This window comes from Canis lupus, chromosome 20 (assembly GCF_048164855.1).
Source record: "Canis lupus baileyi chromosome 20, mCanLup2.hap1, whole genome shotgun sequence".
NCBI classification, from domain to species: domain Eukaryota; kingdom Metazoa; phylum Chordata; class Mammalia; order Carnivora; family Canidae; genus Canis; species Canis lupus.
The window spans coordinates 46,667,351-46,682,313 of record NC_132857.1 but is presented as its reverse complement, the minus strand read 5'-3'; the positions used below and the strand labels follow the sequence as shown (position 1 = coordinate 46,682,313).

The window sequence follows — 14,963 nt, the reverse complement described above, 5'->3', positions numbered from 1 at the left end:
GACAGTGGCAGATGACTTTATACCTTTCTCATACACCCGCCCAAAACTTTGCTTATAATTTTTGCAGCCGATCCATTTTTTTGTTCTGTTTTGGTTTTTGTTTTTTGTTTTTTCTTTTTTTTTTTTTTCCAACTGATCCATTTTTTCCTTAACTCTTAGTATGCATCTTTTTTTTTTAACTATCAATAATAAGCTCCTGTTTTAAAGATAATAACCCTATGCTATTCTTATCATGCTTTGATACTCACATATGTTTATATACTGTACATTATTCTTACTTAAGCTTATTATTTCTGTAAACTGGAACTGTTCATGCTTGTTATGACTAAACAAACTAGGAAAATAAAATAAAATAATAAATAAAATAAAATAAAATAAATAAAATAAAATAAAATAAAAAACAAACTAGGTATATAGGCACCTCCATTAGAGTAGAATTTTTTTTAAGATTGCATTTATTTGAGAGAAAGAGCAGGAGAAAAGGGAGGGGGAGAAGCAGACCCCCCACTGAGAAGGGAGCCCAATGCAGGGCTCTATCCCTGGACCCTGGGTTCATGACCTGAGCCAAAGGCATATGTTTAACTGACCGAGCCACCCAGGTGCCCTTAGAGTAGATTTTTGTGTTATGTTCTTGGGCTTCAATCTCCTCACCTCCAATTGTGGGGCATTAGTCTCTACGACTCTTCAAGGTCAAAGCCCTGTAATAAATCCAGAGATACACAGATGATAGGTTGATAGATCAATAGATAGGTAATATAGATGATAGATGGGTAGGATCCTTGTGATTCTACTTCTCCTCCTCTCATCAAATCCTAAACTCCTTTCCTGTCTTTTTATTTTGTATGTTGTTCTCCATCTTATCAAATTCAACTAGGCTCCTTAAGGGCAGAAGGATGCATATATGAAGACTAAATACCTAAATACTTAACACAATTCTGGCACATAGGAAACTGAACCAATGTGTCCTATTGTTAACTGTGTGATGCTTTTTCTTATTACATTTAAATGCATCAACTCCCAGGCAGGTCTTCCTAACCTTGTGGAACATTTCATCTTTTAAAACCTAGTAATTATAGTAGTAGTAGTAGTAATAGTAATGTGTACTTATATGGAGCCCACTAAATGCCACACACTTACATACATTACCTAACTGAGTCTTCACAACAACCCCACGCAGGTCACACCAAGCAGGCTAGCTCTCAAGTCTGTATTCTTAACCGCCCTGCTATCCTGCCTTTTAACGCAATGGTTTATTATATATAGATTTTATACTCCCTAAGATGACGCTAATCAAAATTTCTAGTGAATGAAACTTCTATTTTTAGGGCTTATCTTTTTGAGTCAGTCAAGGTCCCAACAGGAAACAGATGGAACACTCAAAATAGGATAACTGCAGAGGATGTATTTACAAAGGGAATGTTCCCATAATGAAGGTGTAGGGGAACAAGGAATGGTATTTTAACCAGCGCCTTAAGAGCAGCTGAGTCCTTATCATTTGATCTGTAGAAACTAGGAGAGGCCAGTTTCTGGAAGTAAGAGGGAGAAAGAATTGCAAAGTGAGCCACTGTGGGAAGTCAAGGTCACAGCCAGTTTGAGATGACATTGAGGCAAGGACCAGAGAAAGAAATACTATGACTTTTCTCTCCCCTTTCCAATCTTTTCTTGGGGTTTCTCCACTGGTAAAACTCAGATGAAAGTCAGACCGGTAGCAGGGGTCCGTTGATGTGGCCTGTACAGATGAGCCTGGTATAATCAGAGAGCAGGGTGGAGAAGGGTGAGAGGACTGGGAGCATGAGGAAATATTCTAGCACAAGTCCACTTTGAAATGTTACCAAATAAAAGGCATGGGGCAGCCCACATGCTCATCACCATCTTCCTCCCTGGGATGTCAAATATTTGCTTTCAAAGAAGATAAAACCTATAAATTGGGTAGCAGTACAAGTTCTCTGCCAAACAATTAAGCTATATCTAATATATGTAAACTTAATTTTAAAATTTCTCCTTCATCATAGATGAATCTCTGCATAATTTCCAAGATACTACCACATGCTTGCGATTCAGTTCTGCTCCAAGTTCATCCTGATGACAGCTGGTTTTTCCTATGGCTTAACTGTGTCTTTAAAAGCAAATCTCCAGATAACCATGTCACACAGAATAAAGAAAGCATTTCCTTTTTCCCCTCACACTGCAACCCTTTGCTTTCTGATATTGGACACATGCCATGCATTTTGCATTAGCTCTGTGGCAAATGTCTAGTGTTACAATCCAAGCACCAGTGCTCATTAGCCTTTTTAGGAGCTTGGAGACCAGAGTTGGAAAGGTACAACTTGGAGAAATAATTCTCAGTGAGCAAGTAGCAATTTGCCAAGCGGCCAAAAACAAAAACAAAAAAACAAAAACAAAAACAAAAAACAAAAAAAAAAAAACAAAAAACTGAGGAAGGGGGAAGAGGAAACCCAGACAAAGTTGTCTGAGTTAATGAACCAGAGTCTGAACCCATGACAGCAAAGGAAAAATAAAAATAGGCAAAGAACTCCCGCACAGCACTTGCTGTAAAGAATAAAGAAAGGATGCCATGAGTAGGGTTCTGTGAGCTCTTTCTTGTAAATCCACTGATGCTTTAACACCTATGTTGACAGAGAAAGGGCCAAGTGACTGGGGGGTGAACCTGGACCATCTGACAGATGGAGGGGAGGGCAGACCATCAGGAAGCCATATCATGTTGCGAGAGGGCTGGATGCCCAGCCTGGACACCAAAGCCTCTGCCCACCCTGGGCAGAAACACCTCCAATTGGAAGGATAGGACATAGCTAATGCCAGTCTCTATTGAAAGACCAACCCATATCTGCTCTAGTCCCACCCTCGTTCAACACACATACATATAATCATGAACACGCCAGGCACACACATCTCATCTCTTAGGACTTTACTTATATCTTTCACGCTTGCACAAATATTAAAAAGTTACATTTTAGCTGAAGCCAAATAGTTATTACAGAATATTGTATGAATGATGAAACAACCAAGCCTTCTGGGACTCTTTGTCTTTATCTGGCATGATAGAGCCTGAGGAATATTTAAGAGTCTTGCCAAGAATCCACTACAATTCTAATCACAACTTCCAATGTGTGGGTGATTTTTCTCACACCACCAAGTGATACTTGGACACCAGCAGTGTCCTACAATTCAACTCAATTCTAACACTCTTCCTGGAGGTAGTGTCAGATTCTAAGGGTTGGGGCTCAGTCAGATTTATTGTTATAAATTGCAATGTAAAATCCACAAAAGCAAGAAAGAGCTTTTTAATCATAGAAGGCTATAGACAAGCTGGAAACTCATCTTACTCACTATTGATGTTTTTCCTGTTCTTAAAAAGATGTGAAATTCCAAAGTTTTCCCAATCTGTTTAAGGAAGCAAATGGTTGATATAATGATAATCTAGATGGGTCTGTTGGTATGAAGAGCCTCTATGGGAATTCTTTTTTTTTTTAAGATTTTATTTATTTATTCATGATAGACACACACACACACACACACACAGAGAGAGAGAGAGAGAGAGAGAGAGAGGCAGAGACACAGTCAGAGGGAGAAGCAGGCTCCATGCAGAAGCCCAATGTGGGACTCGATCCTGGGACTCCAGGATCATGCCTTGGGCCAAAGGCAGGCGCTGAACCACTGAGCCACCCAGGGATCCCCCTATGGAAATTCTTTTAAAAAAAAAATAGTATCATCTCATGAAACAAGAAAGTGGAGCCTTACAGCTCTATAATGAGAACCTTCATCAAAAAGCTAGGTATGTTCTAAAAATTTTTTTTTTTAATTATAAATAAAGAGCTATGTATCCTCTCCCCTTCCAGGGGCAGGGAAAAGAATTGGGAGCAACATCTAGTTCTATAGTAAGTTTAACAGAGTGCTGTCTTGGTCTCATTTTTATAGTTGGGTGGTCAGCTGCTGTGGCAATAGCTTACAGGTGCCATCACTGGTCTGCAGCTCACCTTTTGAGGGTTGGAGTGCTGGCTTGGGAGCCAACCCTTGGCAGCTTCTCCCCCTCCTGCCATGTATCCCCTGACTTCTCCAAGCCCTAGGCTCGATATGGTGCACTTCCATGCTAAAGGCACCAGCTTCTCCCACATGATGGTTAGAGATGGTGAACTTCAGATGTGGGTTCCACTTTGTTCTTGTGGATTCTAGCTGGCCCTTGAAGACAATAATTTGTTCTTGCTCTTCCCAACTTCATCCAGATGCCCTCTCCACTGCAGCCCAGCTAATACATAATCACTTCGGGCCCAATCCCTGGCATGAAAGGAATAGCCTTACATAGACTTATCCCACCATTTCATCAGGCTTGATCAAACCCCAACTGAGACACTAGACATACTTAGATTTGACAATTAAAGGTACCTTGATTCCTTCCAGTTTAGAAATAAACTCTGGGCAGATAATTCAGTTCAAAGTTCAAGATTGTCTCTTGACTGTCAAGGTATTTCCTTCTCATCAAAGTGAAACCAGAATGCAAGGCACAAGTAATGCACCCACACTGGCACCTCGCTGGTGCAAATTATGGGTCCCTAACACTACTCTAGGCCTCTCGGCATCAATGTATCTACTCACCCTAGAGCACGTGGGACATTTGGATAAGCACACAGAACACTTAGGGAACTGAGCATGTGACCCACAACCCTCTCTAAACCCTTCCTTCTGTCAATTTTGCTCTCTCTTCCTGTGCTTGTTGGCCTCAGCAGCTTGCCAGAAAAGAGACCTTGGGGGAACAGCAGCCCTGATGTCCTCAGAGTGTGCTAACTTACCTGGCTGGCTGCTTTATCTCTAATTTTAGGGAAACTGACATCACAGGACTCACTCTCCTCCCTCCCATCTTTACAGATCCTTCTACAAGCGCAGGAAGCTGATGACCTTCCTTTTATTAGTGGAGAAAAGAACACTTCTGTTTCATCATATACTTTTCCTTCTCCTCTTATATTCTATGACTTCTATAAAAACTCTATTATCTGAGTCAGTCAGGCTTGGTTCTTATTAGAAGAGGGACGCTTTTGGAATTTAGAAAACCCCCTTCCCTCTCAATAGAGCCTCTCTCTGAAGACACTGTCTCACTGGGACCTATAAAATGCCAATTTAAAACTAGAGTTGAACAATAAGCCCTTTGTTCTAGGCTTCCGTGAAGCAAATAAATAAATAATTGCCTCTGAATCGATGTCATTTAGGTCCTGGGGACAATATAGAAAAAAATACATCAGTATAATATCTCAATATTATTCTAGCATTATACTTTTCAACATTTAATTATCCTATGTAATAGTTTATGATGATTAAAGGTGGAAGTGAAGTAATGAATTTGTATATCCATAGATGCTTAAAAATTGAAAAAAGACCACAAAGTTGGGTGGTTGACTATATATGCTTCTGACAGGAATTGCATTTGGCTATTCACGAGAGAGACTGGAAATGCAAAAGGCTATAAAAGATGGAAGTTTTGTGGGTTTTTTTGTTTTGTTTTGTTTTTCAGGGTACAAACAAGAGAAGGTAGGCGGTCCAAGCTGATAAGGCCCTTAGGAACTGAGGTTGTCTCTGTCCTTTTGTTCCACCACACTAAGTGTGCCTCCTTCATCCTCAAGGTCATACCATCATTCTAAGTACAGCTGGAACTACCGCCAACACATCTCCATTTCAGGCAGGAAGCCAGAAGAGAGACAGGAAGGACAAAAAGACTTTGTCAAAAGTTCCATCTGATGATTGCTCCTTATTGATCACACTTATCTGCAAGGGAAGCAGGGAAATGTAATTTTTCATCTCAAACAATAATCCCAGATCCTGTCAGTAAGAAAGAAGAGAAAGGATACTGGCTAAGTGCTGAGCCATCACTGCCATAACACACCTCTACCAAATGGTCATCCAGCTCTGGATGATCCCCTCCCATGACAGGAAAATTCGCCACAACCAAAAGCAAACCAATTTAAGAGCCCGCTGCCTTTTTCCTATGTCTACCTGAAATCTGCTTTCATGATGCTCTCACCTAGTCACTAACTCTGCCCATGGCACAGATGAGAACAAATAGCATTCTTCTTCTTCTTCTACATTTGCCTGTCAGTTGCCTGAAGACACACATTTTTCCAAAACTTCATATTGCTGTCCTTGTTATTTTGTTTTATCGCATTTGTTTCACCAGACTCCATCTGAAAAAGCCTAGATTAATCCTGCTCTGGATTTACCTTCGTTTGCAAGTTTCTCTTAAGGTATAATCTCAAGTGTGAACATGACACATTCAATCTATCAACAAGCTATCTGTTATCCCAGATCTAAGAAAGTGATTGAAGGTTAGTTAGGATATTGAGTCATAATTAACAAGTCTGTACGGCAATAGTGACCTTAATCCAGAACAGTTTCTGTAAAATTGGGATGCACTGACTCTACCTTTGCATTTTAGCATAAATGGTCATTTAGTCTCCTGAAGTGTGGAACTAGCTATAAATATACAGACAGATACAAATGAACAACACTCCATAGCTACAGCATAGTTACATTACCAAGAATATAATCCCATGTCTTAGAATGAGAATAATATGAATAGAAAGGCCAGAAAAAACTCTCTGTCAAACTATTTTTACCACCAGCTCTGTACCTCCCACTCTGGCTTAGTCCTCCCTTCCCCAAGCCTGGACCAGACTCTCATTTTGCCATATGCTGCCTGGAGTTTGAGCAGTACACTTATTTCTATATGACATGGAAATGGCACTCGAGAGGAACTAAGTGCCTCTGACTTACACGACTGAGTGAGAATTTGGAGGGAAAGGGCCCCCAGATGCAGATGGAAGAGGCGCACACATGCGGCTCAGCTGTAATTGCTGGAAGGCTGGGTTTGCTGAGGAATAAAGATGCTGACAATAGATACCCACATAAAAACCAGGAATGTTAGACCTACCCAGCTTTTCATCTCACTGAAGAGACAAAGTGGGATAATATTCTCTACCATATGGCTGCCATTGATCATTCTTCCAGAAAAACCCAGCCAGTCCCATAAATCCAAGTCATCAGAGAGAACAGCAACTCTATCTGTCTCAGGTCACCTGTAGTCCCCTGGCCACCTGAGGGAGGGGTTGGCATTGCTTGTTCATATTATAAGGAAAGTGAGGTGTTCATCAAACCACTCAGAGACAATAAAGAAGGTCTTGCCTATCAGGAAACCAAGCCACAGATCCATATGTTGAAAATTTTGTACATTAAGCATGCCCCAGATGCTCAGAAGACATTTGAGTCTTCATATCAAAGAAATCTGCCTGTTGAGGCTATAATGCTTCCTATGAGTTATCACTGGTTTCCCTGGTGGTTTTGCCCACAGAATCTTGGGATTTTCTATTGACTCCAAACTATTTAATTTGCTGCAAACTACATAAGCAAATTTGTAAGCTAGAGTCCACATTAAGCATTTGAAATATTAAAATCAATAAGACATGATCCCTGTCCTCATGAAATTCACAATCTAGTGGCAGTGAAAAGACAGAGAAATGACATTTGAATATGATAATGTTATTTTAATTTCAAATCAACAAACTAAGATAAGCCAGGAAAAAAAAGAATATTGTGTGTCATGAGAGGGACTTAATTCATTGACAACAAAACTAGATGCACCTAGTTTCTGCCACAGGTGGATAATACAGGTACTTAAAAAATATCATCAGGACTTTGGCAATGCCCTGGACTCTTCAATTTTGTTTTTATTCTTACACTTGATCTCTTTCCAAGATGTCAGCAATGACCCCTCCACAGCACCTGATGATATGAGTCTTATTACCCTCAGCTTTTGAAGAAGAAAAAGCTTCTTAAATGATTCCAACAAATATCCCAGAAAAGGGTTGTGGTAAACTAGCTTAGTTCACATGTTCTGACCAACCTCCGCAAAGGGGGAGGGGTTTGGAGAGACTGCTTCACCTGCGCTACATGGTAGGGAGGAGTTCCTAAATGAGAAGAGCTGTTCCAACACCAGAAGAAGAAATAGACAACTCAACGGACCAAGGCAAGAGAGGATCTTCACACATGCAATCAGATGGAATAAGAATTATGCAAAATAGAAATGCAACCGTACGAAAAATAAAACTAGAGTGCAGAGTATATGAGCTTTGGACGAGCAAGGCTGGATTCACACTGCCAGCGCTGTGACCTTAAGAATGTTACTTCAACTCTCAATTTCCATTTTCCGTGCTGTAAAATGAAGACAATAATCTTATCTGAACTATAGAGTAGTTTGACATATAAGTAGGTACTCCACATAAAATGCTTAGCTCACAGCCTATACAAGGAGAAGTGCTCTTATTCTTATACTTATTGTACATCTCCATCATCATCAATTATTATTATTATTATTATTATTATTATTGTCATTATTTTAAGAGAAAGGAGGAGACTAGGGGCAGGGAAGGGGTAAGAGTTTAGGATAGGCCTGATTTTCTGTGTTGATTAGGGTGGTTTTGGTGTTAATGGACTGAGGCTGGGACCAGACTTTGTGCTGGTTAAGAGACTCTAACTCACTGTATGTCTTGCACTTTGATAACCTAGAGAACCATGAGATGCTCAACACAGGAGGCTGCATCAGAATAGCCTTCAGGACCTCACTATGAGGCCAAAGGACAGAGGCTTGTAGCCCAGTGGCTGCTGGTGGGTACAGGTGTTCCCCCAGCCCAATGGTCCACTTCCCAATCCACAATCTGTGTGTTTTGCCTCAGCAGTGAGAAGATAGGTTCTTCCTGTCTTGATAAACTACTGTCTTGCCACTCACCTCTACCCACCTGCCATCATTGGCACTAACTTTAATGATCACTGTTGGATACCTTTACCTATTCCATGTGTCCCTTACCAGTTTGGGTGACCTTTTTCTTCCTACTGCCATCACCTCTGGCTCTTCAATGTACTGCCCCAGGCTCCTGATGCTGCCTTGTGCTTTCTTACATAGAGCAGAAATTGCCCAGGAATTCATATTTCCCAGGGAAGCCTTTAGACAATGATGAATGGCAACTGTAACAAGATGCCAGAGTCCCAGGCAGGTGAGGCTGAAGCTACCCATCTCAGGACTGTGCCTGAAGCTACACCCTGCGTAGCTTCTGGGACTTCCCTTTCTCGCTTTTCCTGCTTCTCCATCACATTCTTCTGGACTTACTGCCTTAATGAATCAGGATCTACTTCGGGGACTTGACCTAAGAAAATTGCTGACCATCCTACCCCTGGGTAATATTCAGCAATTTGGAAAGCTTTACATGCTGCCCTCTGTCACAGGGGTTTCTTAAGTAACCATAACCAAGGATTTATTGGAAGCTATAGATCTATGGATTCTGCCCAGAGTGGGGGGGGGGCATTTACATGCAATATTTCCCATAATTTCATAGGGTTCCTGAGCTCCCTGAAATCTACCCATGGACCTCAGTTTCCAAAACATTGACTTTGACACACAATTTAAGAACAAAAATATAAGATACCCAAATGCCAGAGGGATTAAGAAAACACATACTTAGTGTTTTTCCCTCTTCTCACATTAATTCTGTATTCTATCTCCTGTCTTGCTTTACTTTTTCTTAATTTCCTCAAGTGGGGCAATTGTACTGGATATGTTTCATTTACCCTTTAGAGCACTTTGCCCCACCTTCTCTGTGCGTCAGTAATTGACCAGGTGGGCTGCTTTGCCCTCCAGCTTTCCATTTGGCCAACAGGAATAATCATCAGGAGGTTGGAGGGAGCAGAGAGGGGAAAGTCTGAGATTTCCTTTCCCTGCTGCCTCCTGCAAAGTAACCACAGGCAGTACTCTCTGACCCAAGCTCGGAGCTCCATATCGTGGGACCCTGTTCACAGGACCCTTCTGCTCTACATTCTGTAAGCCACTCCCTCCTTGAACCTTAAGGTTTAGGATGCTAAAGGTTTAATAATTTTAAATTCCTGGAGTACCGCACTGTCTCCTGTGGTTTCTCTACTGCTAACAGGACTTTGTAAATAGCCCTTTTATTAAATTCACCTTAATTTACTCCATTTGAGTGCCAGCTGTCTCCAGATAATGTTTTAATTGGTGCATAATAATTCATCAAAAGGCATGACTATTTCTCCTTTGTGAGGCTGGATGGAGGTAAGGACTGGGCTAGAGCTCAGATTAAGACTAGAGCTAGGATAGCTGACACTGCTGCATGATACACAGAAAAGTTTTTAAAAGAGAGAATCCTGAGAGTTCTCACCACAAGGAAAAATATTTTTTCTTTTTCTTTTTTTTTTCATCCTTTCATTTTAATTGATGTCGGCTGAACTTACCATGGTCATCATTCCACGGCAAATGTAAATCAAATCGTCATGGTGTTGTCTTAAACTTATATGGTGGGAAAAAAAAAAACTTATATGGTGATATATGTCAATTATTTCTCAATAAAATTGGGAAAAAAGATTAGAGTAGAAGAGATAGTAGCTATAAAGATGTGCCCTCTTGTTCTTCTTTCTCAGCTAGAAATTGCAAGTTCAGACAGTAGCCAGGATGAATTTTGTCTTCTTCCATCACCTACCAGCTCTGCGTGACTATTGAGTACTTAACACAATGGGTAGTGATTTGCTGAAACTGAAAAATCCGACCAAATATTAAAGTGAAGAATGGGGGATTCCTGGGTGGCGCAGCGGTTTGGCGCCTGCCTTTGGCCCAGGGCGCGATCCTGGAGACCCGGGATCGAATCCCACATCAGGCTCCTGGTGCATGGAGCCTGCTTCTCCTTCTGCCTATGTCTCTGCCTCTCTCTCTCTGTGACTATCATAAATAAATAAATAAAAATTAAAGTGAAGAATGGGAAATATCTCAATAATTTTTATATTGACTTCATGTTGAAAGAATAACATCTTGGATGTATTAGGTTAAATATATTATTAAAATTAATTTCATTTGTTTATTTTACTGGTTTTACGGTGACTACTAGGAAATGTTAAGTGACATATGTGGCTCACATTGTATTTATATCAGAGAGCACTGCTATATCATCACCTTGTTACATTTGTCTCTCTTTAGAATTGCATAAATTTCCGTTTCACATCTGGTTACTCTCCATAATGCTCTTCCCTAACTTCCCTGCTACATAGTCACCATTCTACGTAATCTTCTAGAAACTTCTTGTGTCAGTCTTAGTGTCATCTATTTTAACTTCATAGCTCTGATGGAAAGTACATGGTCCATTGAAAACACAGAAAATCAAAAGTATATAACACTCAGTATATAATCACTCCTGTCTTGAACACAGACTCTGCTTCTAATTTACATTTTTCATATGCTTTTGTAGCACTGAGAAAGTAAGAAATGCTAATCCATTTAAAGTGCACATAACCAGCCATTCAAAGTAATAAGAATTTTCACAAGCATTCTACTGAAGGGGGAGCGGATTTAGGTGACAGGGCAACACTTATAAATTATGTTCATATAAAAATATCCCATCTTTTAGTGAGAAAGCAACATACTGATTTCATATTCTTTTATCATGTAAGAAGTATATTCATGATATTTTGAAAATAAAGCTGAATACCAAACAAGTGTTTCACAGTGTGGCAGTCATCTTGGTGCTAGAAATATTAAACCTAATACACAGTCTCGATTAAAACTATGCCATATGACATAATATGAACTTCCAAGTAGACACTCTGTCCTAGCCACTGTGGAACTGAGCAGGATAAATCTGTTTAACATTACAGGAAAGAACACATACCCATACACATACACATACACAAGGCTATTTTTATAAGAACACCAAGATTTTCTTTCAACGTCAATGAATCGCACAGAACTCTCAGTGGCAAATAACCCAAATCAAACAGGCCCTGTTGGAAAGAGGGAGTTTATCACTTTTAATGAAAAAACTTTCAGACAAAGTCCTATAAAAATCTGTTTCTTGCTATCTCTCAGTTCTTCTTTCTTGGGTATTAACTTGTTTTTCAGAAAACCTCTCTCCCTGTGTCGACAACGATAGTGACAAGCCAATCAATGCATAGAGCCTACTGCCTCAGCAACTCAACCAGAAAGGAATCACCTCTTTGCCAAAGGTCCAAGCAGACACCTTAAACCAGACTCTTACTGAGCAGAGCCCTGCCCTTGTGCCCTCATCAATCACTAGGACTCAGGATGGCCAGACTGGAGTCATGAGCCTGACTCTGGAGTAGAAAGGAAGGAAAAATTAGTCTTGTGGATGTGGAAATAACATATCCCAAATAACAAGGGGGGACTCTCTTAGTAGAGTAAAGGAAACTGTATGTGCCAAATTACCAGATATGCAGCAATAAGAAAATAAGCAAATGATAAGCTAAAGTGAAAAATAAAGCTCTCTTTCTTTTAACCCAAATTGCCTATGACACATCACAGGCCAAAATTCTTCAATTCTTTTTAGCCATTGTTAGTGAGAAAGGGAGAGATTTTTTATCAGTGAAAGTTTGAGAAAGAATGTTCTTTCCTCGACCATTAAGTTTAGACTTAATTCTGAATAAGAAATAAGGGGGGGGGATGGAAAGAGGTGCTCTTTTCAATCTAAATGTATCCTGAGGAATCATGATGAGTAGGAGCAGAGGAAGTTAAAATTTTCAAATCTAAAATTTTGAGATTCAACCCAGTCGTGTCACTCAACCTGATTTCTGTTTGGTACTTTGCTAAATTGATGATCTATCTTTGTCCAGCAGCACAGAAGCAGTCCTGCACTAGAATACTGACTATGTTTTAGATTACTATCAATCAACAAATAGGCTCTTAATGTTTACTGTGGGGCTGGTGCAATGCTCAAAACTCCAAGGGATGCTAAAATGTCTTAGATGTGATCCTTGGTTTTAAGGAGCTCACTGTTAAACTGCAGAAATAAAGCTAACATGCATGAAACAAAACTGGACGATATCGAACAATGGCCAAACAGAGGGCTAACGGTATCTGCTGCAGATCAATGTTATGGAAACTCAGGGCAGAGGAACATCACTCACTAGTCATAATAGTAATTATAACGTGAGAGTGAAGAATCCACTGCTTTCTGCACATGCAGACTTGAACAGGAAAGAGTAAGTAAAGATAAAAGACGAAATTATTAAATTCAGACTTCATATCATTTAGCACTTTATTTTCTGATTGTTTATGAGAAATGCATAAACACATGTTTTTAAGCATTCTCTTTGTTTTTGGACTGTTTCTATGCTCTTGAACCTCTTAAATATTTACTAATATAAGATCAAGTGATGTTCAAAGAAACAAAGAATCAAGGATAAAAAAAAAACCTCAGGCATATTGTTGAGTTGTGTAAACATCCAACTCTTTTCTTAGGGTCACCATCAATTCACTAGTTTTCACTTCAAACAAATCCAGTCCTCTGCAATAGCTGGCATAAGCAAAGATTGGGCAACAGGCATGTATTAATTGCATTAAAAATAAGAAAGAATCTGTCTGTAAGAATCGATTAAACTGGTTAGAGTCTGGAGGGTGTTTTGTGTATGTCGTCACATTCACTGGCTGAAGCAGGTGTCTGTTAGGGTCCTCCCAGGGCAGGTCATTTATCTCCAGTCTCTGGAGCTGGAGACAGCCCAAGCTGTTACTGATCCATGTACTAGGCTGATATTCTCTCCAGTGAGTGGCAATCTGGAAATCCCAGTGGGATATAAATAATGTATAAGGTTTGTAAAGGAAATTTACTAACCCAGCAAAACCATAATACTGTTTCAAAGACAATAATTATGACAAATCACAAAAGCTACACTTTACCCTTAATTAGATTTCTATCTCATTGCTAAAGGTGATAAGGAATCCTGGAAGGTGCTTGTAAATACATCATAGTTTTAATAAATTTATTCGGTAAAACACTTGTTTCTAATTTTTCTGATGCACTTTTAAATGCATGATTCTAATTTTCTTTTCCACATTTTAGACAGAAATATGACTCTTCACTTTCTCTTAATTTTATTTTTTATTTTTTAAAGATTTTATTTATTTATTTGAGAGAAAGAGAGCATGAGCAGTGGGGATGGGCAGAGGGGCAGAAAGAGAGAGAGAAGCAGACTCCCTGTAGAGCAGAGAACCTGACATGGGGTTCGATCCCAGGACCCTGGGATCATGACCTGAGCTGAAGGCAGATGCTTAACCGACTGAACCACCCAGGCACCCCGTTCTTTTCATTTTAACCTGTCATGGGAGCTTTTTAAAAGTCCTTTTCTAATTTATTATATCAAATACAAACAAATGTTCAAGGTTAAAACAATTTGATGCTGACAGAAATCAGATACTATGCATTGTTTAATATACAGCCTAATATTATGTCATATATAGCAGCTTGCATTTATGTCTATTTAAAGCAGCACTAAGTCACTAGTAATATCATGTGATTTATATTTTCATGTGTATAGAAAACCTACAATTTTATATACTTAAGGCTTAAGTATGGGTTACAAACTGCAAATGTTCTCCATTGAAAATCATATTATATTAATAAAATAAATATTTCTGTCTTATTCTTAAAGATACACATTAGTTTTAAATCTAATCTCTTGCCCACAGAATTGATGTAGCTTCATTTTTATTTAATAAGCAGTTTCTTTAAAAAATTCTACCATTTTTTCAGTGCTCTGCTGAATTCTGATAAGCAGATATTTCAGCTTTGAGTATTATTTTAACTAGTCTGCTGCCTTCCCATTTCCTCTACTCACAGCTCCCCCACAAAAATACATCAAGACGTGGTTTTTTGTTTTTACAAATGCCAGCCTCCAGCACTAAGGTTAAAGAATGAAGTTGGCTCTTTTTAGGATATTAATAGCTCTAACTTTCCTTTCGAACACTCATACTTCTCAAATATCCTTGAGCACAGCAGATTTAAATTGGGCAAAACTCAACTGATCCAGTACTGAACTCAGTCTCACATTCTAGTGGCAAAAGAACAGCATGAAAAAGAATTTGAGAGGACCCAGTACAAATTACTTACCATTTGCTTTTT

At 39.4% G+C, this 14,963-nt stretch overlaps 1 long non-coding RNA gene across 1 annotated transcript in view; it reads right to left on the bottom strand.

Annotated features, from left to right (window-relative positions):
• LOC140611940 (uncharacterized) overlaps positions 1-14,963 on the bottom strand; it is a 46,705-nt gene that overhangs the window by 18,773 nt on the left and 12,969 nt on the right. The window lies entirely within an intron of this gene.